Source organism: Schistocerca americana, chromosome 1, assembly GCF_021461395.2.
Source record: "Schistocerca americana isolate TAMUIC-IGC-003095 chromosome 1, iqSchAmer2.1, whole genome shotgun sequence".
In the NCBI taxonomy this organism is placed as follows: domain Eukaryota; kingdom Metazoa; phylum Arthropoda; class Insecta; order Orthoptera; family Acrididae; genus Schistocerca; species Schistocerca americana.
The window spans coordinates 414564098-414591627 of record NC_060119.1 but is presented as its reverse complement, the minus strand read 5'-3'; the positions used below and the strand labels follow the sequence as shown (position 1 = coordinate 414591627).

At 44.4% G+C, this 27530-nt stretch overlaps 1 protein-coding gene and 1 non-coding gene across 3 annotated transcripts in view; both read left to right on the top strand.

The window, feature by feature from the left end:
* Positions 1-27530, top strand: part of LOC124602126 (flocculation protein FLO11) — a 616796-nt gene that overhangs the window by 116386 nt on the left and 472880 nt on the right. The gene's annotated exons all lie outside the window — the stretch shown is intronic.
* Positions 16629-16703, top strand: Trnas-cga. Its single transcript has one exon. It is a non-coding gene; the product is annotated as a tRNA-Ser (tRNA).

Here is a 27530-nt window from a genome sequence, read left to right as displayed (position 1 = left end):
CTGTGTTTCCGTGAAATGGACTGGGTATGGAAATGGACGGGGTCCTCTTTTATGTTGGGCTGCTTGGAGACCGTTTCCAGCCATCCATGGACTTCATGTTGCCAAATAACGATGTAATTTTTACTGGTGACAGTGCGCCAGACAATTGGAGCGAATGATTTTGTCGCCCAGATTGCCCGACTTGAATCCCATCGAACATTTATGGGGCATGGTCACTTGGTGCACGAAACTCAGCACCGGCTAAACTTTCGCAATTATGGACGACTGTAGTGGCAGTATTGCACAATATTCCTGCAGGGTACTTTCAACGACTTGTTGGGTCCATCCTACGTAGAGGTTCTGCGCGACACCTAGCAAAAGGTAATCTGATACGTTATTAGGAGGATCCCACGAATTTTGTCACCTCAATGTAGGTTCGCCGTAGTCGGTCTAAGTCGCTTTCAACTATTGCCGTGATGTCGTCCTTCAGTTTCTTTTGGCGACACATTACGCTTAAATTTTCCTTCGTTATCTTAGGGAGTTAATTGCGCCTCAAATATCGTTGAGCGATAAATCTTTTTCTCGTTTTATTTGTACATTTTGAATTGTTTTCGCATGTTTTCCAATAAGAAATTTGTCATCAAACAGGAGTTTGTCCGGTTTTCGTGGTAAAAGCAGAGTAATACCGAATGGCTAGTTTGCATGTTTAGGACCATTGTCGGTGCTTTCATGTGCGTAGATACGTAACAGGAAACTGTTTTGCTGGCAGTTTAAAATACGTAAAAATTGTATATGGTGTCTCGGGTTACAATGCAGACGAAATAATAAACAAAGTAATTGGCTCTGAGCACTATGGGAATCAACTGCTGAGGTCATTAGTCCCCTAGAACTTAGAACTAGTTAAACCTAACTAACCTAAGGACATCACAAACATCCATGCCCGAGGCAGGATTCGAACCTGCGACCGTAGCGGTCTTGCGGTTCCAGACTGCAGCGCCTTTAACCGCACGGCCAAAAAAAAGTAATTACGTAGCCTTGCAATTAGCTAGGAAGTGTACAAAAGACATTAAACATTTGTGTTGTTAGCTGTGAAATTCTTGAATGATCGTCTTTTCTAATTAAATCCACAGCGACTTAACATTATCTTCTATTTCCCCACACTTTCACACAATTTTCATTTTTTTTCTAGCTAATAGAAAATGAAAATTTGAACTGCTCACTGAATACGAAATTACCCACAGTGTCTGGGAGAGACGAAACGTGGAATGTTCACCGGCGAAAAATTCATCATCAATTCACAACGATTCAATTCAAATGTCACCCAAACGATGTGTGGAACAGGCAACTAAAAAGTATGTAAGCTGAGGTTGTATGGAAGCTGTATTTTGCAGCAGGTGAGACAGCTATGAAGTGCATGAAATTTATTTACAATGCTAATATAGGCAACCAATGGAAATTCGTGCCGGATCGGAACTCGAACCTGGGTTTCTCGCTTATCGCGAGCTGTCGCCTTACGTTAGGCTATCCGCATACGACTCTCGGCCTGACCCAAACTTCCATTTGTCCTCAACCATGTGTCTACATCCTGTCCTCCTACATTCATTATGTATATTCCTGTACAGAGTAGACATTTAACTGACAGTCGCTTGGCCCGGTATCGGCGGATAAATACGATATTGCAGTGCGTGTATTATTCAGAAGTACGATGCCAAGCGACTTTTGCCAAGCGACTTTCAATTACAATCACGCCTGTACATGAATATATATAACGAATGTACGAATGCGGAATGTAGACACATGTTCGACAAGATATGGAAGTTTGGGCCTGTCTGAGAGTCGTGATCAGATAGCCTAATGACAAGGCGAGTGCTCGCTATAAGCGGGGTAATCTGGGTTTCAGTCCCGGTCCGGCACAAATTTTCTTTGTCGTCATTCTATTTTGCAGCTGATGAGTGTCTACATTCGCAACTGTGAATACGTTTCATGTATTACATAGCGGCTGTAGTCGCCGCAGTGCCTGTTCCTTCGGATATGCATCTACAGTTTGATTTTAATTCAGTAGTCTAAAGCAAATTCAAGCAGCAGTGTTTGGATGATGCCCTCGGTAATTCATTTATTACTCCTTCTTAAAGTCGAAAAGTGCAATAACGTGTGTGTTGTTCGTAAAGAGACGTACATTGTGCGCAAGGTTTCAGAAAACTTCCGCATGTTCTCTTAATGATGCCTTCGCAATTGCAGTAGCAAGTACGCTAGCTATTTGCTGTCGGGGACCAGGCCCAAGAACCAGTCATACAAGTTACAACTGCGCTACCAAGGTTGCATTCCTGTTTGCTACGGCAGCGGCCGTGTGACTAAGTCCCGGAGAGCGTTAGCATGAATCCCGTGTTTTGGAGAGATAAGTAAAAAAACACGAAATAATATTTGAGCTATTTTTGGTAATACATCTTTTAAGCACAGATTCTAAAGGATCACCACTTGTTAATGTATTCCACATTAGAGAATCATCAGTATTTTTGAAACATTCTCGATTAGGTTACATGATTAAATTTTAATAAACATCTTCGATAGGAAGCTCCCACGTTTTTTTGAAACTAGAGTTAGGAATTACCGTAAATCCCTTCTCAAGAAGAAACTGTACGAAACGTATGGAGAGCGGGAAGCGTCATGTTGAACATAACCTAATCCTGGAGGAATCATCGTCCCAGAATAGTAGTTAATAGGAAGAAGAAAGAGACATACGTAATATCTAGCCAGTCTTTAACATGGTTATAAACATTCGGCGTGAGACATAGCAGAGACTGTTCAGAATAATCATCGCTGTAAACATCTTGCGTCTCAACCTTCTCCTGCATCGGGGGAGTGCCTCCATAGATACTGTACCTCACGTTAAGAAAATCCTTTTACGAGGTTTATCTAAATGAGAGAATAAACCTTTCGTGCGTGATTGCTCATTTGTTTTCAGCAGTTGCATTTTTTCAGGAATGCGTCATTTGTAATGATGTAGTGTCCTTTTAAAGCACAATAACTGGCCGGAGAACATAGGTGCGTTTGGTATACAAAAAACATATTAAGGTGAAAACTACACGGCAGACAAAACTACTACAGCAATGATGCTGGCTATACAAACAAAGGCAAACAGAGTCTTTTGACTATAAAAAACAAGCAATTACAGGAAAGTAGTTTACTTCACTTCTTCATTGTAAGGAGTCATTGCAGTAGAGGACTAAAGTGACGAAAGTGAATTTTGGTACCTGCTAGGTGTGCTGCACGCAGTAATTTTGAGTATTCTACTTTAGAGTAGCATACACGTGTTTTGCAGGAAGTAATACTAAAGATCTAAATCGAAAAAAGGCTCCTGACGCAAACGACATTCTCTCACAATTACTCAGCCCCTTGGGAGAGCCTGCCACGACATAAATGTTTCACTTGGTGTGCAAGATCTTTGTGACAGGCGAAATGCCCTCAGACATAAAGAAGAATGTAATAATTCAATTCCAAAAAAGGTTGGCGTTGACAGATGTGAATACTACCAAACCACCAGTTTAAAAAGCCATTGATGCAAGTTACTGACACGAATTATTTACAGAAGAATGGAAATACTGCTAGAAGCCGCCAGAGGAAAATCAATTTGGATTCCGAGGAAAGACAGAAACACCGAGGAATTACTGATTCCACGACTTCCCTTATAATATTGTTTAAAGGAAGGCGAACTTATGTTCACAGCATTTGTGTATGTAGAGAACGCTTTTGACCTTATTGACAGCAATACCCTCTTTGAAGTTTTGAAGAAAGCAGTGATAAAATACTGAGAGCGAAATGTTATGCACAACTCGTAGAGGAAGCAGGCTATAGTTTTAAGAAACGAAGGACACGAAAGAGGCCCGCGTTAGTTGTAAAAGGAGTCAGAGAGTGCTGTAGCTTATCCCTGATCTTATTAAGTCCCTAGATTGAGCAAGCAGCAAAGAAAACCAAGAAAAAATTTGGAAACTGAATTAAAGTTCATAGAGAAGAAATAGGAACTTCGAGTTTTGCTGATGGCATTGTGATTCTGTGCAAGTAGATTAGGAAGTAAGACGCTAAAAACCGTAGATGAGTTTTACATTTGAGGCAGAAAAAAAACTGATGATGGCCAAAGTCGAGTGGATCTAAAATACAGACTGGCAATAACAAGAAAAGAATTTTTGAAGAGGAGAATTTTTTTTAACATTGGATGCAGCTCAGGCAAAAAGAGAATAGAAGCTTTTGATGTGTGATGCTGTAGAATATTGCGCAAGATAGATGGGTAGAGCGTAGAAGATTGCGCAAGATAGATGGGTAGAACGAGTAAATAATGGAAGTGGTATGAATTGAATCGATGAAAAAAAAAATTACGGCTCCACTTGACTAAACTAAGGGACTGGTTGGCAAAACACAGCGTGAGGCATCAAGGAATAGTCTGTTTACTAATGGAAAGAAGTGTGGGGTGAAGGGGAGTAGGGTGTAGGAGGAGACCAAGGGATGTGGACAGTAAACAGGTTGAATTGCGTGTAGATTGCAGTAGTTATTCAGATATGAAGAGTCTTGCGGACGGTGGGGTAGCATGGAGAGCTGCGTCAAAACCAGTTTTCACATAGAAGACCATAACAACAACAACAACAACAATTATTATTAATCACACTACTGTATGAATTTAATAAATCTGGCTTTCTGTATGTTTCTCGGGAAAGAGCGGTGGGATTGCTTCTGTGTTCACGCAGAACTGAAGGCTGCGAGGAAGCGTGGTAGCGGTACCGCCGGCCCTGTAGCTGATGGACCAGCTGTTCTCTGTTGGGCTGGCAGCCGCGGCCCCTCCGCTAGGGAAGGCAGGGAGGGACCGGTTCTGAGAGCAGGTGTGGGCTCGCCGTTCTGTCTGCCACGCACCCCTCAGTTCCAGCCTGTTGCAGGGGTAGGAAGCCGCGGCAGGTCTCTGGCTCGCTCTGCCCTCAGTTCGCTGAGCATCATCCGTGGTATCTTATAAACGTTTGTACTCTCCTCTGTGGTATTGCTGACTCTGTTCATTCGTTTACTTCTTCATTTCTTCTTCACCTTCTGCGCTACAGTGTGTAATGGGCTGAGCGCTTCAATTAATCTGATTCTAAACATCGCTGTTTACTGCTCTTATCCATCGTTCTGGGATCTCGATAAGATCACTTAACACATTGCCAACCATCCCACTCTCGGTTCTTCTAGTGAGATAAATCTGCTTCTTCTTCCAGTCGCGAATGGTTTGCGGAAAGAAAGATTGTTGGTAAGTCCCGTTGTGAGCTCGAATCTCTCTAATTTTACGTTCATGGTCTTCTCGCGAGATATGCGTAGGAGGAAGGAATACAAAAAGGGGTAAATTGGAATTAACGTCCCGTCGACATCGAGGTCATCAGGGACGGAGTGCAAGCTGGGATTGTGTTAAGAATGGGGAAGGAATTCGGCTGTGTCCTTTCCAAGGAACCATCCCGGCATTTACCCGGAGCGATTTAGAGAAATAACGGAAAACCGAAATCAGGATGGCCGGACGTGGATTTGACCGTCGTCCTCCCGAATGAGAGTCCAGTGTGCTAACCATTACACCATCTCGCTCGGCCAGGAAGCAATACAGGGAGATTCCTTGATCATGATACAAACTTTGAGGGATGACGGAGAAGGGTAAATGTATCAGTTTGAGATATGGGACCCTGGTCCATAAACGACCAAGTCGAAATGTATAAGCGAAAATATCTTCTACTGCAGTCTTTTTCGTTTCCATAGTTTTGGAGGAGGTAGTTTTGATCAAAACAAGAAAAAATGTCCAGTAAATATGGGCTCTAAAATGCGTACCGCAAGCACTATGGCCACTTCACCAGTGGAAGAGATGTGTTTTATAGTATCGGAGATGAGAAGGTGCACATAGCACTTCAGGTATGCATTTTAGAGCCCATGTTTAACAGACATTTTTTTGTTTTTGGCCCATACAACTAGTTCTGAAAGTTGTCTACCCTATAGTCTTAGCAGCAATTGTACTGATACACGAATTCCACTGTGAAAGGTATCAGAACGATCTTTGCTTATAACTTTTGACCCGGTCATTTCCACCATGGAATCACCTTGTATAATGGTTCACTCTTCTAGAAACGTACACTCTCGGAATTGTAACCGGAAATCACCCCTTGATGCAGAACGCCTCTCGTGCAGCAGCTGCCATTGTAATCAGCTGAGAATCATATTCGCTCTTTCTAATCTAAATGTAGTTGCAACGGAACTCGCTGCTCCTCTTTAGAGCTTTCTGTTTCCTCTATCAGTCCTATGTCGTACGGATCATTGACTGATGAGCAGTATTTAAATAGTGAACGAACGAGAATTTTATGAGCTACCTTCCTGTATGGGTAGACTACACTTCGTGAGGATACTACCAATGAAACTTAACCTGACATCTGCCTTACTTGCGATTAGTTTAATGCGGCCGTTTCACGTTAAATCGCTGCGTACGGACACAACTGGTTATTTAATAGACGTGACTGCTTCCAGGTGGTTCTGCAACGTGTAATCGTACAGTAGTGGGTCTTCCACATATTAATGCGCAATGCTTTATATTTGTTGAATCTGAAGGTCAGCTGCCACTCTTTGCACCAAGCGCTTGCTGCTTTACCGTACAGTATTCAAGCACTGCGATTTCTCTATGTGCAATAGCATCATCCGCGAAAAGCCTCATAAAAACTTGGACTGCATCAACTAGGTCGTTTGTATATATTGTGAAAAATAATGGCCCTGTAAAACTCGCTTGGGTACACCGAAGTTACTTTTACGTCTGAAGATTTCTCTCCGTTGAGGATGACATGCTATGCTCTGTTTGCTAGAAATTCTTCAAGCCAGTCACAAAGCTGGTCTGTTATTCCTTATGTTCGCAGTTTGTTCATTAGGCGGCAATGCGGAACTGTGTGGAACAACTTCCAGAAGTCAAAGAAGACGGCATCAACTTGGGCGCAGGTATATGCTGCTGCTTGGCTCTCTTGGACGAAGAAAGCGACTGGGTCTCACACGATCGTTGATTCTTACAGAGGAGATTTTCGCTCTTCAGAAATGTCGTAATACATGAGCATAAAACACGTTCCAAGTTCTATAATAGACAAACGCACATTTGTGCGTCTGATCGACGTCCCCTCATGAAAACGGAAATGAACTGGCTATTGCTTTTCTATCCCGTGTTCACTTAGTTCGATATGTCATTTTGACAGTGCTGTGACGATTTAAAAAAGGAAGAAAAGTACGATCTTCCTCAGTGAAGAAGATTTAGGCAGAGATTCTCTGGAATCGTGGTGTAGCTCTTCCATCTCGTTCGGCCTGTTGTCCTAAACATTTTCCGTGTACTTGCTGAATCATATAACTTCGTTTTTCTTCTGTTACAGTGAAAAAGTTGTTCTTTACGTCCATCTTCATGGAAAGGAACAATAAATAGTCTTAATAGAATGATAAGGCTATGTTGCCACAGAATTGGTAACTATCAAGGTGTTAAGGAGTTTTCATGTAATAATGGAGCTATAGCGACTAGAAAGCCAACGTTTCATATGCATTAATCGTGAAAACCGCAGAGGTAAGTGGTGTAAGTTATATTTATCACGCTGAACCGGACGCGTGTAGGAATTTAGTACAGATATTCGTGACAAGCGTGATTAATAATTCTTTTCAAAATGATATTACGAAGCGCTAATAGTTGAAGTTTGTCTCGCGTACATGCATCAGTTTGCCGCTACAAAGCATCGTGACGCATCGTTTCCAGTATACGCGCACAGGTCGTCTAAGAAATCATCATAGCTATTCAGGAGAAAGGAGATTGGTGTAGTTAAGTAATGTTTCTGTTTTTTATTGTTTGAGTTAGTTTTTACTGATATGTAGTAGGACGATTTTTTTACGAGAGCATGCTGCCATCGTGAGGTACATTACAGTTACATGTACTCTAATCTAAAGTGTGACAAGGATTATTTGCTGGGTGTGCCAGTGATGTTATGTACCGAAATTTACTCATTTTCACTGGAAATTTGTCTGGCACACGGCACGCATTGTACGATTAATGAACGATCGCGTAACACTTTCACATTCAAATGTTGACATTCCAATTTTTCGAATTATTTTTACTCTACATTTTTGGTTCTTTGTTGTTTTCGAGATTTTCTTTTGGTAGTGCGTGGTCTTGGTTTGGTTAATCCTTTGTTTACGCGACTATTTTTTTCTCCGTACACTAACGAGAGACTGTTGACTTCGAACATCCACCTTCAGTGAATTAATGGTCGTACTGTCATAACTTGTTAATATGATCCTTTCATCCTTTGCAGACTCGCTAACGGTAGCTTACAAGTCATGCGAGATATACCGGTAAGTTTGTGCTCATGCTTCAGCTGTCGAACCATGTCTCCTGTATCATGCAGTGGTCGCTCGGAACGGGGTCCCCACCACTAACGTTGTCCCACCCTACCGCAATGTCAGCGCAGCTACGGCGCAAGTTATTCTGTGTGCACTGTCTATGTCCAGTTACACTCTCTCTCTCTCTCATCAGTTTGTACTGGTGAGCTCGTACGTCATCGGCGATGTCCTGGCCGCTGACGACTCGTTGCAGTATCCGTTTCGGTGGCAGCTGAATTGCTCGGTAGCGCCGCTGGTGGACTGGTGACCCCTGTACTTGGTGGATCGGATCGTCGCCCCGCCCATTTAGCCTCCTTGGCTGAGCTGCCCCCACCCAGTTGAGTGCGAGCGGTGGCGGCGGCACTTGGCGAATGATTGTGCAAGTGGCCGGAGGTTGTCTGGCGGGCTCAAGTGGCAGTAACAGGCTCGGATTGGCAGTCTGGCGCAGCTGCAGCGTGTGGGAAGGCTGTGCGCCGCCCCTCTTTTGGCCGGCGCGTTCGCTTTACTGTACTTTTGACCGATACGTATCACCAATCCGAATCAACCTAAATAACACATCAATTCACATGAGACCGGACGAGTACCAACTGCGAATAGCTGACGGTTGTTGCGCTCATCGCATTTATGCCAGTGTTAGCGAAGCTAGCATGTCTTTCGGTCAACAGACAGCAGAAAAAAATGGTAAGGTGTTTGTTCTTTCGTATAGAACCGCATTTATGCCTGACAAGATGTGTCCGGATCCAGAGTGAATATGAATACAGACGTTTCTTTATAGCTCCTGACCCACGGTACTGATGTTACGGATACTGTGCACCAACTTGTTTAAATGACTTCGTTCTGTGATGAAAAATTATTTTACGCCAGTGTGAATTCTTTAATCTCGTCAGCAAATAGAATCTACACATATGACAAAAGACTGAGGGTAAGAAGTCAGGAAGAGTTTAATTTGGACACGCACTTCCTTGTAGTAAATGTCATGCACGTTCGTCCTGCCTTCGGTCTATGAATAAAAACTGAAGAGTATAGCAATGAAAATATGCCACACACTCAGTCCTTTAAAAATACAAAAAATTTAAAAACTTTCTTCAACTCCAGTGTAACTCGAGTCATGTACTTTAAATTGTTGCCCCTTTCCAGTTTATATCGGCTCCCAGCACCTATTGTACCGTACGATTTGTGTTCCACCTATTCTACTGAAAAAAAAAACGGCGTAAAAGCCATCGACGAGTCTTCTTTTGTTCATGTGGGTCTGTGAATACCATCAGAATTTTTGTAAACATCACTGTGTCACTTATCGTCATGTACTGCATGCTATCTATTACGGGAATGGCATTTCGTCATCTCAAACTGCACGGTGGTGGTACTGATTGAATTGGTTAACCTAATCTAAGGTAACGTGTGCAATATCTTCTATACGCTGACTCTGCCTTTGTTGGTATTTATGCGAGGGCGTATCGCTTTCCCATTTTTACGGTAACTTTGGACACAACAAGTCCCTAGAGGTTATTTTTCATTTGAATAGTCATAAGCGGAAACAGCGAAAGCCACGCGCAGAAAACGGACGGGAACGACAATGGAAATCAGCTGTGCCCCTGTCGAATTTGTCACAGAACTTTCACACCTCATATAAGGTATCACTGTACAAGCCGACGAACATATTAGATTGGCTAACACTAAATACTGACATTTAGTATCACTGAAAGCAGCAATGTACACTGATAAAACAGTTGTCCAACGTTGATATCAATGATGGTAATGCTTATAGCGTAATCTTAAGCTAGCCGTGTAACAAGAACAGTACTTGACGTAAAAGAACTGAAAAATGGTCCTGGGCGACCACCTAATAAATAGTTTCGGATCCTAAAGAACGTCCTGCCTGTGACTACACCATGAAATGAGCCAAATATTGGGTGTGTAGTTACTCACAGAAGTCCAATGCGAGTAGTACGTATTGTATGGCAACAAAACTTGGTAGATATTCTAATGCGTTAATGCGGAACCGATTTACGTTGTGAAAAAACTCCAGATTTGGCAACCAGGTGCAAATCTGGCGCTGTGAATGCAAAAAATACGTATACAAGTGTTTCCATACAATTTGTTCAGTAGGAGCAGCAGAGACGTCAACGAGATGCTGCATCCATAGAACGACGTGATCAACAGTTGCTCGCAGGGTTTTTCATGGAAACTGAGCAACATGTTTCTGTATCTCGCCTTCAGATATGGTATAAACCGAATGTGTCTCTGGTAAATGCGCTTTTTAGATATCACCAGAGCCAAAAGTCACGTGGATTCAGATCAAGTGATCTTGTAGGCCATACATCTACCTCAGTAGATAACACGTTCGTGGAAGGTTGCATTTAAGTCTTTCACTGGGCGAGCGACCTGAGGTGTTGCCGCATCTTGAATAAAATCAGCAGTTTTCACACAGTTGTGTTCCTTCAGAGCAGGAATCACATGCTGTACAAGGAAGTTTCCAAAACGTGCAGAAGTCATGGTACACATAACACACTCCTAACACACTGTCTGGGAGTATTCTCTTCAGTGAAAAACCGAGAATAAAGGTGCTTGTAAGTATAGGCTATACAGTCACATACGTTGAGTGCAATGGCTCAGTGGCTCGATTTAACAATACCCCAAATGTGGTAGTTCTGTGTATTCACTGCACCATGTTGTGTGAAATGTGCCTCGTCACTTCACAGACTATTGACCGGCCACATGTCAACGTCGATCAGTGCCAGAAATCGGAAAGCAAAAACAGTACGTTTGCTGCTGATCATGAGGTTCCAGTTGCGGGAGGGCCTGGATCTTGTGCCCGTACCGGTGTAAAATAGACTACAGAACTTACCGTACTGTTGACCATGGGATGAGTAAACTCTCGTGGCACTTCACGAGCACTAGCACCGCGAGCACGTGCTGCCTGGTTAGTTAAGCAACAGCAACCTCGTCAGTGACTTCTACAGGAACATGACGCCTTCCTCGTCCACGTGCCACACCAAGCTCAACCTGTTTTCGAATTTCATTATCGTCTTTAAACCAGTTAACGACGTCGGGCCTCTCCTCTTACCTTTCAGTCGGCCATACTCTCTCAGTTCTGCACAGTAATTACTGCCATTCACACAAAACAGCTTCACTAACAGCGCACGGTCTCTCTTCTCGATGGCTATAGTATTCTCTCACGCTGTGGCTTGACAAATGACAGCGTGAGTGCCATATCGCCCTACAGCAGTGTACAGTCCCAGATTTGCACCTGGTAGCCAAAATTGGAACTAATTCTTTCCAGCGTAAATCGGTTCTGCGTTAACGCTTTAGCATATCTACCAAGTTCCGCTGCCATACGATAATTACAGCCCATCCTGGACTTCCGTGAGTAGCTGCGCTTTAATTACTGTATAACCACCCTGTACGTTCAGAATGGCGTAACAAGATTAGGAGGGTCGACGCCGAGAGAAATGGGAAATAAAGTACGAGAGAAGAAGACAAAACTTTATGTTAAATTAATCAGATGTCTACAGTGTTACTAATTAACCGATGGCCACTAGCTGTATGGAAAGTAACAATTTGTTTTTGCAGTTGTGGGCTTATCTGATTGTACAAAGTTGGCCAATAACTGTTTAAAAAAAAGGGTTGTTATATGTTTGTGACTGTCTTGTGTAACGAAAAATACCTACTTCTTAATATTAACAGAGCGTCATACTTCTTAACATTGTTAGTTGGTTTATGTAATTATAAGCTAGCTGCTGTGACAGACGCATAGCATCCGTTGACCCTCCTGAACGAGACTTTTCTGAGAGACTTTTACTTGGACATAAAATCTTCTAGGTCGTTAGGTCACCTCATGTTGCGCTTCAGTTTCTTCTTCACTGCCGCCGTTTCGACGCCTCTGCTGGGATCATCTTGAAGATCTGGTGTTCCCTGTTAGCTGAACACTAAGACCAGTGTCGCGTTCAATTATGAAAATGAATTTTCCCGCGCTTACGGTGAAGAAGTGTGGTTACTGGCCAATATAGTTCCGGCTGCTATTCGCGGTCGATCGTCATTGTATAGGAAGGAAACAGGCAGAGCAAGTGAGGAGGAATGTTTATCAGAGTATTATTGTCGTGCCTCAGCGGTGTTAGTGAGAGTGAGCGATTATCGATCGGCTCGTGTGTGTACTTGTGCGCTGGAAACAGATCACAATGTGCTCTGCTGTTTTAACGACCAGAGAACTTGCTCGTGAAGCCATTAGGGCTTCCACTGTACATGCGACGGTCGAAAAAGTAGATGGGGTTTTTGTTTACTGTAATGCTACCGCGCGTTTCGGATAACGGCCGCGGGACGCCAAGCGCGATAAGTGTAAGTGGTTGGGTTGTAGTTTTCTGCCTGCCGGAGTGGCCGTGCGGTTCTAGGCGCTACAGTCTGGAGCCGAGCGACCGCTACGGTCGCAGGTTCGAATCCTGCCTCGGGCATGGATGTGTGTGATGTCCTTAGGTTAGTTAGGTTTAATTAGTTCTAAGTTCTAGGCGACTGATGACCTCAGAAGTTAAGTCCCATAGTGCTCAGAGCCATTTGAACCTTTTTTTTTTTTTTTTTTTTTTTTTTTTTTTTTTTTTTTTTTTTGTAGTTTTCTGGCCGTTGTTTGTACTCTTCGCACACCGTGGCTGCGTATTTAGTTTGTCTATGGCGGTATCCACGGAGCTGAAAGCCTTCTTCTCTGTTGAAGTTACATTGGTTCTTTGAAATTGCAATCACTTCTCGGACACCGGCCGCTGTGGCCGAGCGGTTCTAGGCGCTTCAGCCAGGAACCGCGCGACCGCTACGATCGCAGGTTCGAATCCTGGCTCGGGCATGGAGGTGTGTGATGTCCTTAGGTTAGTTAGGTTTATGTAGTTCTAAGTTCTAGGGGACTGATGACCTCAGATGTTAAGTCCCATAGTGTTCTGAGTCATTTGAACTATTTTGAACTTCTCGGACTTTCCTTTCACAAAAGTTGGTTTCCCTGGGCGGCACACGTGCGTTGTTGAATCGTTGAATCGGTCGTGGAGAAGAAACTGAAGAGGAACATGACGCGGCCTAACATTCTAGAAAATTTTTACCTTCAACGACAACGGTCACGGAAGCCCGCAGACTTAGAGTTGTACTTGTTGACAAGCTTGAGGATATTTTGTAACTTCGTGCCAGAGACCTGAATCGTGTCGGCATCTGCCTTCCGGGATGAAAGGGAGAGGAGCCATGGGCTGTCCGTGTTTTGCGGCACGCGGGTAATAACAGACGGTGAGAGGGCGAGAGCTGGGCGCCTGCAACTGCAGTTGCACCGAGGCGACCAGCGCGGTTCTTGCTGCGCACTGTTTTGTGGGCCTCGTGTTACTGACCACGTTATAAACCTGCTTCTTATTTTGAAACTGCATTCCGTAAGAAGAAATAAAAAAACTTTGAGGTTTGCGGATGTAATTGGAGTTCTGTCAGGCATCAAAGGACTTGGAAGAGAAGTTGAACGGAATGAACAGTGTCTTGAAAGGAGGTTATAAGATGAACATGAACAAAAGCAAAACAAGGATAAAGGAATGCGGTCGAATTAAAGCAGGCGATGCTCAGGGAATTAGATTGGAAAACAAGACACAAAGTAGTAGATGAGTTTTAATATTCTGGCGGCAAAATAACTCATGACGGTCGAAGTAGAGAGGATATATGGATGGGTAGATAACATAACTGATGAGGAGGCGCTGATAGAATTGAGGAGACAAGAAATTTGTGGCACAACCTGACTAGAAGGGATTCGTTGATAGGGCACATTCTGAGACATCAAGATATCGTTAATTTATTACTGGAGGGAAGTGTGGAGGGTAAAAATTTTAGAGGGACACTAAGAGATGAATGCAGTAAGCAGATTCAGAAGGATGTTGGTTGCAATAGTTATTGGGAGAGACGAGGCTTTCATTAGAATATAAGTGAGATGAATATTTCTGAACTCTGCTGTGTTTTGACAGAAGCAGCAGATTTCAACATGGCAACAAAAGAAGTTACGTATTCGTCAAAACACGTCACAATCCTTCATGAATCAATGTCTCTTGACCTGCCTACTCGGTATGGCTGACAAATCTACACCAATCCTGTCGTGCAAGATTTTCAGTGGCTTCTTTGGTCAGCATTTCAACCTAACTGTGTGTAAACTTCGTGTTGTTTTTTGCCACATTACTTTTCACCTAGGCCCATATACTCTGTTGGATTTAAATGAGCATGACACAGGGGAAGCGTGATTAAACTATTCCCTTTACCGTTAGCCAGTTCGTCGACCCGGTAGCGTGAAGTCTTGGCTACAGCACCTTCGCCTTACACATGCTATGTTCACCTTTATCTGATGGAACATTTCTTTGCACCCGCAAATATGCGCCTTCCTTCAATGCTTTGGAACATTATGCATCACAACAGAGTGGTAATGCGTTTTGTTCATTGTTGTTGTTGTGGTCTTCAGTCCTGAGACTGGTTTGATGCAGCTGTCCATTACTATTGTCGAATTCCGAGGAATGTTTTACAGCAGATCGTTATCTTCCCAGTCCATGAACGTATTCTCGGACGACAATTTTATTGAAAATCTCGTATTCAGATGTTCTGCACTGTTGTTATTAATGCACCACCAACACAAAACACTTGTTCACAATACCTGACGACTACAAAACACTTCAGTGACAGAAAATACGACGTTACAACGAGAGCTGACGAACGTTGATGCATCTCATGCGTGCTGTTTATTCACGGTCTGGCTATATGGGCACGTTACCAGCCGATCCGCTGTCGGCCTGGTTGGGAAAGCCAGCTTGCCATTGGTGTTACGTGGGCAACGGCGTCACGTCCCTCTCCGGGCAGTCAAACGTCAGAAGTCGCAACTAATTTTAAACGCACTATAGTTGTGATACAGCAATCAGCTGCAGGTATTTTATACTTAATAAATGATTAATATTCCCCATAGCAAGCACTTACGAGTCGCAGTGGCACAAGCAGACGCGCACGTAGTGTAGTGTCGGGAAGACGTCATGGAGTAAAGCAGCCCGGGCTGGGCAGCGAATACCGCGCAGGCTCCGCGCCGCGTGCCTTTCCAGTCGGGGTCCGCTCCAGAGAGCAGAGCGGAGAGCGCGCCGCGGCCGAACAAGGCTCGCCTCGCCAGGCAGCGCCGGCTGCTGCTCGCGTCCCGCGCCTCGCCCAAAGCGGGGATCGCGCGCGCTCGCCTGCCCGTAAAGGATAGCTGCCGCATCTGCCGCCTCTCCTGTCCACAACGGAGGCTGAGGCTGGCAGTGCCGCGGTTGTGAGCGCTTCCCTACCCGGGTTACACTGCGAATTTCCCACCAGAGGAGTACAGCCGACCAAAGTTAACTCCAAGTTTAGTGGGCATCGCACGAAGTCCGACTACTTGAGTGCTCAGTTTCACGGAAGTTTGACTCATCTAGGTGGAATCAGAGGAATGTCCAAATAACGGTGTGATTTTCAAAAAATGGTTCTGTAGTGTCTCTTCTCAAACGTAAGTGATGAAATTGGGCTAGACTGTTCGGGAAGAAGGAAAAGAGTTGTTTGGCATTAAGTGAGAGGGAGTCTCGACTTGACTATAATGTTAAAATTCCCTTATTACAGAAGGTAAGGCTTGTAATAAGAGCTGAAATCACAAACACTATCAGTCTTTTAGGACTCCTGACATTATTCAGTAAACAGTATCAACTCCCGATACACTTGCTCCCTAAAGGAATTGTACCCACTAAAAGACCAAGTCGCCGCGCGGAATTAGCCGAGCGGTCTGGGTCGCTGCAGTCATGGACTGTGCGGCTGGTCCTGGCGGAGGTTCGAGTCCTCCCTCGGGCATGGCTGTTTGTGTTTGTCCTTAGGATAATTTAGGTTACGTAGTGTGTAAGCTTAGGGACTGATGACCTTAGCAGTTAAGTCCCATAATATTTCACACACACACACACACACACACACACACACACACACACACACACACACACACAAAAGACCAAGTCATTACATAGAGACGGTGACTAACCAGCACCATTCCATCTACTTAAAAGTGAAACTGTCAGTACTAACAGGGCCAGTAGCTACGACAAGACACGCAGAAGGCCCTAGCTAAGCGACTAGGATTCCTCCTGGCAGATTAAAACGGTGTGCCGGACCGAGACTCGAACTCGGGACCTTTGCCTTTCGCGGGCAAGTGCTCTACCAACTGAGCTACCCAAGCACGACTTACGCCCCGTCCTCACAGCTTTGATTCCGCCAGTGCTGTGAGGACGGGGCGTGAGTCGTGCTTGGGTAGCTCAGTTGGTAGAGCACTTGCCCGCGAAAGGCAAAGGTCCCGAGTTCGAGTCTCGGTCCGGCATACCGTTTTAATCCGCCAGGAAGTTTCGTATCAGCGCACACTCCGCTGTAGAGTGAAAATTTCATTCTAGTCTAGGATTCCTTCAGCTGCGCTGCAACTGCTGCAGATAACTCTGTTTAGCGCTGCGTGGCTACTGTCTTCGGCTGTCTCGGCTGATACAACTATCAACTTCGTAATCTGACTGCAATAGGCCTCTCGGAGCGTCCTGTTACCGAGTTTTATTCGATTTTCTCCACCCCCCTCCTCCCTCCAGTCTCTGACATGAAGTGTTTTTATTCTTCGGAAGCTGAGTGGAGGGAGGGAGACATCTGTCGTTAAATCTTGTGTTAGGCCTGCTATAATCTCTTCGTGACGTGTGGGGTGCCTCTTCCAAAGACAGTCTCCCTTCATCCCTCTCTTACCTTCGATCTTTGTCTACTGTATCACCCTTGTTTTTACGGCTTATAGTGTTACTGTTTTTATAGCTTTCAGTGTTATCGCCATAAGCGACTGTCGCTGCCCTGGCGCCCTTGTCAGTATTTTCCCCGATGCGTTTAGGAGTCTCTGACATTTTATGTAACCTACCTCCAAGGTGTGGCTGTAGTCGCGCTTAGGTGACTAGCACCTCTTAGTCTCTTAAGTTTCCCTTTATCTTTTGAACTCGCAAGACATGGCCGTAACCCGCGGTTACTATAGTAGTTTCAATAACATTCGTATTTCTTTACAAAGGGCAGGAGAAACGTAACAACATATCTCAAATTAAAACAAAGTTGATTTTTACCTACTTCATTAATTTTTGTTTATTTTAAAAATTCATTCGGAAGGCACATACAAATTTCCGGCAATTGATAACGAAAGTTCAGTTATATTCCATTTTCTCCACAAGTTCAAATGGTTCTGAGCACTCTGGGACTTAACTGCTGAGGTCATCAGTCCCCTAGAACTTAGAACTACTTAAACCCAACTAACCTTAGGACATCACAAACATCCATGCCCGAGGCAGGATTCGAACCTGCGGCCGTAGCGGTCGCACGGTTCCAGACTGTAGCGCCTAGAACCGCTCGGCCACTCCGGCCGGCTCTCCACAAGTCTTAAAAACGAATTCATGTCTTTTATAATCAGTGAGACAAACACAAGATTTATTCGATAAATCTAGGTTGCTTAAGAGATTCCTCCACTTGTTCGATTTATATAGAAATTAGGTTTATCGATGTTCGAATTAGCAAGAGTCGATTGTAGTTTATGTGAACATGAGGAAACTGCTATCACTGGATTTGTCTGCCTGCATCACACATAAAGTAGTATAGAGGTAGGTGTTTTGCGAGAGATACTGGTAAAGTTTTAATTACCACCTGGTAAAAATAAGTTAAATAATTAATGTTTCATTTTTTTGCAGATACATGTGCGCAAATCTGATACATCTCATGATGACTTTTTCAACCGTCTTTATTGGCCTGATACAGATGCAGCATTTCTGCTGCTGCCAAAATTGAATCACCACACTACATTCCACTTCATCAGCTCACACCCTATTCCATTTTGGCTACTCCAGCTGCTTGCTACGGTCCTGCGGCACGGCAGTTACGATGTGTACAAGGATTGCAAACGTGGATTTGCAAATAAATAAAAAACTATTTAAATTTCTTTCCCGAAGTGATAACTGAGGCTGGATGACTAGCCGTCGTATAGTAATTAGGTTGACTTGTGGAAGCGCAAACTTTTTTTTTTTTTTTTTTTCGGTGGGGATGATTATTTTTTGTTGTTGTTAGAAGAAACTCAACTTTCAAGAGTTAGTTTATCCCTCTCTATTCCCATATACGTATATATAACCACTGCTGTGTTCATTATTTTTGTATAATGTGCAGCAATAAACGGCTCGTACACAGACTGCTCATTGTGTTGGACTTTCCATGCTGTATTTGTTGCGTCATAAATAATGTCCATTCAGATTAAAAAAGAAGTGATGTCTGTATTGTAATTTTATGTACGTAAATAGAGAGCTTACTAAAATTGGTTGTGCAGTCTTCAATTCAAGACTAAATTATTATTGTCGGTGCCAGCAGTACCCGAAAAATTTTTTTCCAGCAGTGGTCGAGTGAGGCCGCGTCGTACGAGTTTATGGAAATATTTCCCCCACGCACTGCTTAAAATACCAGCTCCTCGTGTTTTTTTCTGTCACCGTCAATAAAGGTCTTTCAAATACATATCGCACCAGGCTACTGTGAGGCCGTTCTTGCGTCTTATGAAATCCAAAGTGCTGTTTTCCGTTGATCCTTCTGGTGACACGCTAGAGAGAAGGCATCTTGACAATTGAGGGGCAATCAAATATAATATTGTGCTTTTATGCATGTTTTATTCCTGTCAGTCCTAGCCACGTACTATTTGTTGTAATTAGACGTCTGGCGTCGTCTACAGTCCATACATGGAAACGATTGCAGCACTGTGGCGTTGTTAGTCTCTGAATGGCTGAGGGCGGAGATAGCTCTCTTTCATAGCAGATAAGAGCTGGAACTCTTAAGCACACCGTTCATATTGGGTTATCCACATCATGGAATGAAGGATATAAACGCCTCAAAAACAAAGCAGCGATGACCATAATCCTCTTAAAGTAATTCCAAAACTAACCTTGCCCTTTCAGGCGTACGCTAAATGTGGTCTGTCTTAACAGGGTCGTATTAGTGTGCTGAAAGAGGAGAGTCTCTCTAAAATATCTGCTGCGGAATTCCTGCACATATTGAGGGGTTGTATCGTTGATTACGCAGACAACCGTGTCTTTGTCGCGTTTATCTGTTGACGAGAAACTGTTAACTTCAGTTGACATCTGAAGCTTTCAGATCGACTGATACTGATGTCAGAGTAAACAGGAACGTAGGAATTTAGCAAGAGTTATTACAGAAAAAATATTAGCTGCTAATGTCTCACATTGTGCATCAGAAGGGCGACAGAAAATCGGATGTATGTATTACATCTCACAAAATGGACATCTTCGACAACCTAAGAACTGTTCAAAACAAACCTTTAGCTTGCACCATGAACAGCGAATGAAAAATGGCGCGCCACTATGATCAGAAAGGTTCGCACCATCAAGACCGAAGGTGAACTCATTGGCTGTTAAAGAGCGTGCCACACCTAGGTATCCACTCTTAAAGAACGCATACAGAATCATATTGGTGTAGCGGAGTGGTTAGAACTGATGGAGTGTGATGGCATACAACCGAATGCGAAACAGTATGTTGTGAAGCATATTGTGAAACAGGCTATCCTTGACTGCGTAGCTGCAGATAGTGCGATAATATGTTTTATAGGCACTGAAAAAATAAACATCCAAAGACTGAATTTCCCAGTGGTTCCATATGGTTTGAATTACAGTCTTACATACTTTTCAGGAGGGATAGTTTGGTCTAAAGGAGTAAGATTTTTATATGCAACCAGCGATCAAGCAAAATCAAATTATTTTGACCAGCTATTGGCCAAAAGGAGCGCTCATAAAATAGTTGTAATTTTTTACGCCCATTTTCCCACTCTTGCTTGGCGTGTCGTAAATATTCCCTACTGTCCTTGTAAAATCACGCACACGGGAAAAAGCATCGTAGGGAATAAAGCACCTCCAACTTTTCGCAGCACATCAAATAACTTTCCAGCCAATTTACTATCCAGGTTAACAGTCGGCATAATTCTATACGAATGCGTTGATGTTAGTTGATCTTGTAACAACTCTCTTGATACCTCTTAGGGTTCCTTTGCTCTTCAAATCTTGATTGGTCGGAGTTGAAAAAGTCCTTACTGAACGATGGGATAAGTTTGTTTATCTCGGGGCTCAGTCTACTGTGCATCGTTAAATTGGCGCTTTATTTGAAATTTTGTTACCACTTGTCTTCCAATTCTGCAGCACTGCTTCCCTTGAAACCACTGTAATCTATGTCACGCGCAGTTTGATGTGCATAATGTAACAGATCACTATCATGCGCATCCTGTAAATTGTATTAAGCATCCTTGAAACGCGCAAATACCAGTATTTGTAATAAGTGCGTCATGTCCCCCCGTCAATATACGTAGTCTGTCTTTCGCACTACAGGGTCATATTGCTGCGGACTTAGTCGAAATCTGTTCATAACTGATTTTTCTTTACTATGCTGCGGATGATCTGCCATGTACATAATTGTGTTTAGTACTCGCTTCGTCGACAACGATTCTTCTTTACCACGTTTCACTAAAGGCGGGATTTGTGGCTCCCTGTCCGGTAAGGACGATGAACTACATGGCTTGATGTCTGTTTTTATGTCAACTTTTGTTAACCACGTACCGTCGTCATTGTACCCATTATGTACATTGTCCGCACAGTCGAGCATTCCGCTGACTCATCTTGGAGAATCGCAAGTATTTCATCTGCCACTTCTTTCTCACTCTGCGAAATTCTTTGGGTTCCTTTCCTTAAAGAACCCTCCTGCGCCCCACGCATTTCCAAATAGGTGAGCAGTGTCGTATGATAGCTACGTCACCATACGCCTCAAGTGAAGCGTACCGCGATGGAATTTTTCTCACGTCTTGTCAATCCAAGTGAATGCGCAGCGTAAACTTCCTCTTCACTTGTTGCCAAACTTCTAAAACAGATTCCCCGCACGCTTCAGGAAGACCTTGATGACAGTGGCGCGTGGCGTGTTGTAAGACTGCGGACAGTGTTTATCAGCTCCACTGTTGGTGTTCCTGAACAGCACGACCTCTTTGTTTTAGCCGACACATGAAGCGAAACACTCTCCATTTCGTTACCAACCAAAGTCGGTTCTGAGAATCGAGCCTTGGTGCATGTAGGCAAAAAGTACTGGCTATGTTCCGTGCACTATATAGAATATTTTGGTATGTTTATGGGGCTTATAACTGAAATGCACGTTTTACTTGTGAAGAATATCGTACATTGCTTTGTGACCATACAGTAGGTGCTTCATAAGAGTTTTGCTTGTGTTTTAACAAATTTTCAAGATGGTGCAGCTCCTAGCCCAACATTTTCTCCTAGTCCTGTAAGCGAACGAAAAATGGTTGCAACGAAATTATCTTTCCAATCGACACAACAAGCACACACACAAATTTGGACACGATTCATGCAGCGATTAAAGTCGAAGAATGCTCGATTAATACGTACAAAAACATGATAACCAACTTTGATTTTTTGTATCGACGGATACAACAAGTTCACGCAGGCGATAAAGGTCAAAGAATCGCCGATTAATTTCATTCGTGCCGGTCACTGATACATTTCACGCAAGATGGTATAGGAGAAATTCCTAACTCACAGTGCGATGTAAACTCAAGTATCATTGTGTAGACGGTGTCTCTGTAAATGTGTGACTCCTGTATTCTGGCACTCGACATTGTCCATTCAGTTATGTTCAGAAATATCTTCCATTTCCCTTGAGAACATCATTTACCGGGCAGTGATGCCAATACCTCACGAAGGATACCACTGCTCATGTGCAAGAGCAATGCCTCAAATGGCTATCGTATGAGACGGATGGCACTTTCCTCACAGTACCGTCATTGTAGCGACTGAAATGGCAGAAATGTTTATTTCTTCATCCAGCTGCAAGGATACGTCTAGGGTAACGTTTTCAAACACGCAAACATTACTGCCGAACCCAAGTCAGAGCCAGTTCCGTCTAGTGCATAGGTCAGGTGTTAGCGACCAGATAGTGTACTTACAGTGCAAGCTGTGAAAGCTTCAGTGATGAGTAGTAGTACAGTGGGCGACCATTCGTCATCAATGACGAATTTGCGGAGGATCATGAACTTAACTTTACGATTATAAAGACAGCAGTCGTTAATGTTTTCAGTCCTAAGACTTGTTTTATGCAGTGTTCTGCGCTAGTGTATCCTGTGCAACCCTCTTCATCTCTACATAACTATCGAAACCTACACCCATTTGAATCTGCTTACTGAATTCAAGCCTTGGTCTCCTTCAGTAACTTCTTGCCCCCCCCCTCCCCCAATTACCATATCTACTATCATTTGCAGTCTTAGAATGTATCCAGTCAACCATCCCCTCTTTTAGTCAAGTTGTGCCACAAATTTCATTCCTCCCCAATTAGACTGTGTACTTCCTCAGTAGTTACTCGATCTACCCACCTAACCTTCAGCATTCTTCTGTAGCACCACATTTCAGAAGCTTCTGTTCTCTTCTGGTCGGAGCTGATTTTCGTCCACTTTTGATACCCGTGCAAAGACTACACTGCGGAAGATACCTTTAGGAAAGAGTTCCTTGCAATGAAACATATCAGTACGTTATGTTTGGGAACCTATCCGTCTTCGCATTATGGCTGGACGACTTGTTTATAATATTTAATCACATATGCAAACATTCATCATGAATGAATCTATCTATTAATGGAAACAGTATCAAAATCCCCATAGTAGTTCCTGAGATAAGCTTTAACACACAGGCAGAAAAAACGTGGCGATGGACTTGAATTTATAACTGTGTAGATATTAGTAAACTCTTTTGTAACTATTGCCAGTCTGCATTTTATATCCTCTCTAATTCGGTCATCGTTGGTTATTTTGTCACCCAAATAGTAAAACTCAGTTATTACTTTTTGTGACTCATTTCGGAACCTAAATTCCTCGGCATCATCCTATTTAATTCGACTACATTTCATTACCCCCCCCTTCTTAAATTTCGGTTTCGGAAGGGCTTAGTAAGTAACATACTTCTTACAATAGCAGGTCACATGGGAATAGAGGAACTTGTGTTGTTGCATGTGACCCTTAGTGGAGTTCCCTTTGTTCCAAGAATGCCTCTTGGCATTTAGTGCGTTTGCAATGTCCGACGGACTCAGGGCACGAGGCAGCGTGGCAGAACGGGAACAGGAGAGCAATTACCTCGCAGACCATGCCGTGCCACGCACCTGCCTGCGGCGCGGCAAGGTGCGTTCTTTGTCCGGGCACCTTGGTCGCTGCCCTGTCTTGCCCATCTTCGGCGGGAAGCAAGAGCAGAAAAACTGCCGAATTTGTGTAACCCGCTCTCGCTCTCTCTCTCTCTCTCTCTCTCTCTCTCTCTCTCTCTCTCTCTCTCTCTCTCTCTCTCTCTCCCCCCCCCCCTCTCCCTCCCTCTCCCTCTCCCTCCCTCCCCCCCTCCCCCTCTCCTCTGTGTGTGTGTGTGTGTGTGTGTGTGTGTGTGTGTGTGTGTGTGTGTGTGTGTGTTTATTTGTTTGTTTGTTTTCAAATAGAAATTTAGATCGTCACCTATATGACGATCTCCCGCAATAATTGCCGAAACGTCGAACTATTTCACTACATGACATAGTCACACTCGCGGAAGATATTAGTCATGGAAGAAACTGGATGTAATTTTTCTACTATTTTGTTGCTACGAGGGGAATTTGCGATAAATTAAAATTGTATACCAGATTGGAATTAGAACCTTGGTATCTGTTTTTCACGGACTGCGCACTACCATTGCCACGACACGTGAGCGCTTCACGGATCGACTCGAAGTGTTCACCTCTCGCATAGTATTGCTCCGCTACGAGGCCAGATGTTGATTAGAAAATCCAGGTATGGAGCACTTAGTACTTTTGCCGGAGATAATTTTGCAATACTGGAAGCTATATCCACGAGAATTCTTTTAGAATTGTCGTTAGATAAATACTGAACTCTGTTGGACCTACTTTTGTGTGGCAGAGCTTTTAACCTAGTTTCATACAGTTAGAGTTCTTTATACAGCAATAGTGAATCACTTTTTATTCTTCTTCGGCGCTATTAATCTCACTTAGATTCTTCGTCGTTGTTTGTATTCTGGTAGTAGCTTGCGCACCTGTCCACATTCCGGCCGAAGTGGCGCCGGCACGGTAGCTCAGCGTGTTCGGTCAGAGGGTTAGCAGCCCTCTGTAATAAAAAAAACTGAGCTAATCGATCAACAACGAACTTCAACGGATGTCTTACGACGTCCGCCCCGAGCAGATGCAATGAACAAAAGCGAACAAAATGAGATAAAAAAAAAAAAAAAAAAAAAAAAAAAAAAAAAAAAAAAAGTGGCCGTGCGGTTAAAGGCGCTGCAGTCTGGAACCGCGCTACCGCTACGGTCGCAGGTTCGAATCCTGCCTCGGGCATGGATGTTTGTGATGTCATTAGGTTAGTTAGGTTTAACTAGTTCTAAGTTCTAGGGGACTAATGACCTCAGCAGTTGAGTCCCATAGTGCTCAGAGCCATTTGAACCTGTCCATATTTGGCGAAGTTTCTCGTATTCAGTCCACTCAGCGCTAACTGTACCCCTATCGTTTTGCTTATAAGTATTTCTAATAACTTTCTTACTTAATTATCAAGGATCCCTTCTATTGACATGATTGCCTCATTTCTGTGTTACTTCTCCACTCTTTTCACGATTCCTTTCTGTCGTACTTTGGCAATCGATGTCTATGTTGGTGGAACCCTCACATCAACGATAGAGCCCCCAGGGGCTCAGCATTCGTTTGCTGGGTACGGGCTTGGCGACCCCGGGGTTCCTGAGCTGGGGACTGGTAAGCGCCGCCAGTCCCCTGTCACCGTAACCTCTAAGCATACTTCAACGACCACCGTGCGACGCGGCGATGGAATGTTGTGTGTCTCAGGGAATGGGGATCTTGGCTTGACCGCCCGGATCGCGAGGATGGAATAAACCTCTATAAAAAACCCCTCAATCTCAAGGTGTGCTGCGCGCTGATGAGATGCATGGCTGTTGAGGTGGAACAGTCGGTAGCGGGCAACCTCTGGGGAACCTGCCGCACCTCAGTTGTATAAGGCTTACCTAGGCACGCGGGGCTCTGTCTAGGTGGACTTCTAGTTCCCTAGCTGCTCGTGGGACCGAGATGGATCCTTCGAAATTCTCTTTTCCTCCTCCCAGCGGAAAGGGTGGGCCGCTGGAAGGTTCTAACACCCAGTCTCTTAAGAGGGCCCGTGCAGTCAGTCCCCCTGACTCCGGCGCTTCTTTAACAAGTCCAGTCTTAGGTAACAGAATGCATTCTGGTAATCCGACTGTGTTTCTCATTGTGAAACGGAAGGAGGGTAGTTTCGAGAAGGTTTCGCCCTTCTATATACAAAAGGGATTGGAGGGAATCTGTGGCTCCTTAAAATCGGTGAAGCGCTTACGTAATGGGACCTTGCTAGTGGAAACTTCCAGTTCCCAGCAAGCAACTAACCTCCAATCTGCTAAATGCCTTGGAGAGTATGCCATAGACACCGAACTGCACAGCACCTTGAACTATAGCAAAGGTGTTGTGACATGCCGGGATCTAGCTGATATTCCCAAGGAAGAACTGCAACGTGAGTGGGCTCCGGAAGGTATCGTTGATGTCCAACACATCATGAAGAGGGTTGATGGCACTCTTGTCAAATCCGACTCCTTTATTCTGACCTTCAGTAGCACAACACTTCCTGAACATGTTAAAGCTGGCTTCCTTCGCCTTAGTGTGAGGCCTTATTTCCCGGCCCCAATGCGCTGTTTCAAATGCCAGCGTTTTGGGCATACCACCTTAGGCTGTAAAGGCGAAGCTACTTGTGGAAACTGTGGTCAGGCTGCTCATGAAGGAGTTGGTTGCTCGTCTCCGGCTAAATGTATTAATTGCTCTGGGAACCACCCTGTTTGGAGTAGGGACTGCCGCATATTTTTAGAGGAACGCAAGGTCCAGGAAATCAAAACAACCAAGCGTATCCCCTATGGTGAGGCCAAGAAGATTTATAAGTCGATGCAACCTCCCACATTTGCTACATCTTTTGCATCCCTGGTACAGAAGCCTACTCCAAAGGTCGATGCCTCAACGCAGACTGAGGTGGTGAGTGTTGGCACTAACACCTGTAGCTGCCAGTGCACTTGCAACGCAGCCAGTGTTCCAGAGCCAGTAGCCCCTACTCGAACGGCAGACAAAGGTACAGTGGCGGACTTGGTCCAGCCCCTCGCGCCTCCAACAGCTGAGGTTGTCCCCAAGCCCAGTGCGCCACTTACCACTCCCACATCCGCTCCCCCAAAGTCCACCAAGCCACAGAAAGCTACTGTGCAGCAGCAACAGCGGGTCAAATCCCGTGGTAAACCATCTGACCATGCGGATGTTGTTTTACGCGAGGCTTCATCTGACTCTTCCCCAGAGTTGATGGAGTACGATGTATGTGTGGGGCAATCATCTCGTCCCACGCCTGCCCCTCCACCTGCTGCGGTCTCCCCGCCCCGTCGGAGAGACAGGATGAAGGTGCTACCCCCAACATAGATGGCTCCCATACTCCAGTGGAACTTGCAAGGGTTCAGGACGCATGTGGAGGAACTTCGTCTACTTTCTCAGGGTCGACCATTGTGTCTCTGTCTCCAGGAGACGTATTTCCATCCATCATACTCCCCTGAGATACGAGGCTATACACTCCACAAAAAGGACGACCTGCGTGGAGAGAGAGCTAGAGGAGGCGTAGGTATTTTCGTCAGGACGGACTACCATTCCTCGCCTCTCTCACTTACGACGACTCTACAGGCCGTCGCTGTGTCCGTGCACGTGCGTCATCCATTGACTGTATGTTCACTTTACTTGCCCCCACATGATGCTCTTGATGAAGCGGCCCTCACCGACCTTCTTACACAGCTCCCCCAGCCATTCATTATTTGTGGTGATTTTAATGCCCACAATGTGCTTTGGGGCTCTGCAATTACCTGCCCCAGGGGTAGAGCAATTGAGAGGCTTCTCCTGTCATCCTGTGCCTACTTGCTCAATGGAGGACAGAGTACTCATTTCTGCACGGCGACTGGGTCGTTCTCTGCCATTGATCTCTCGCTTTGCTCTCCAGCTCTTGCCGCTAGTGCTCACTGGGAAGTGGTCGCTGACTTGCACGGCAGTGATCATTT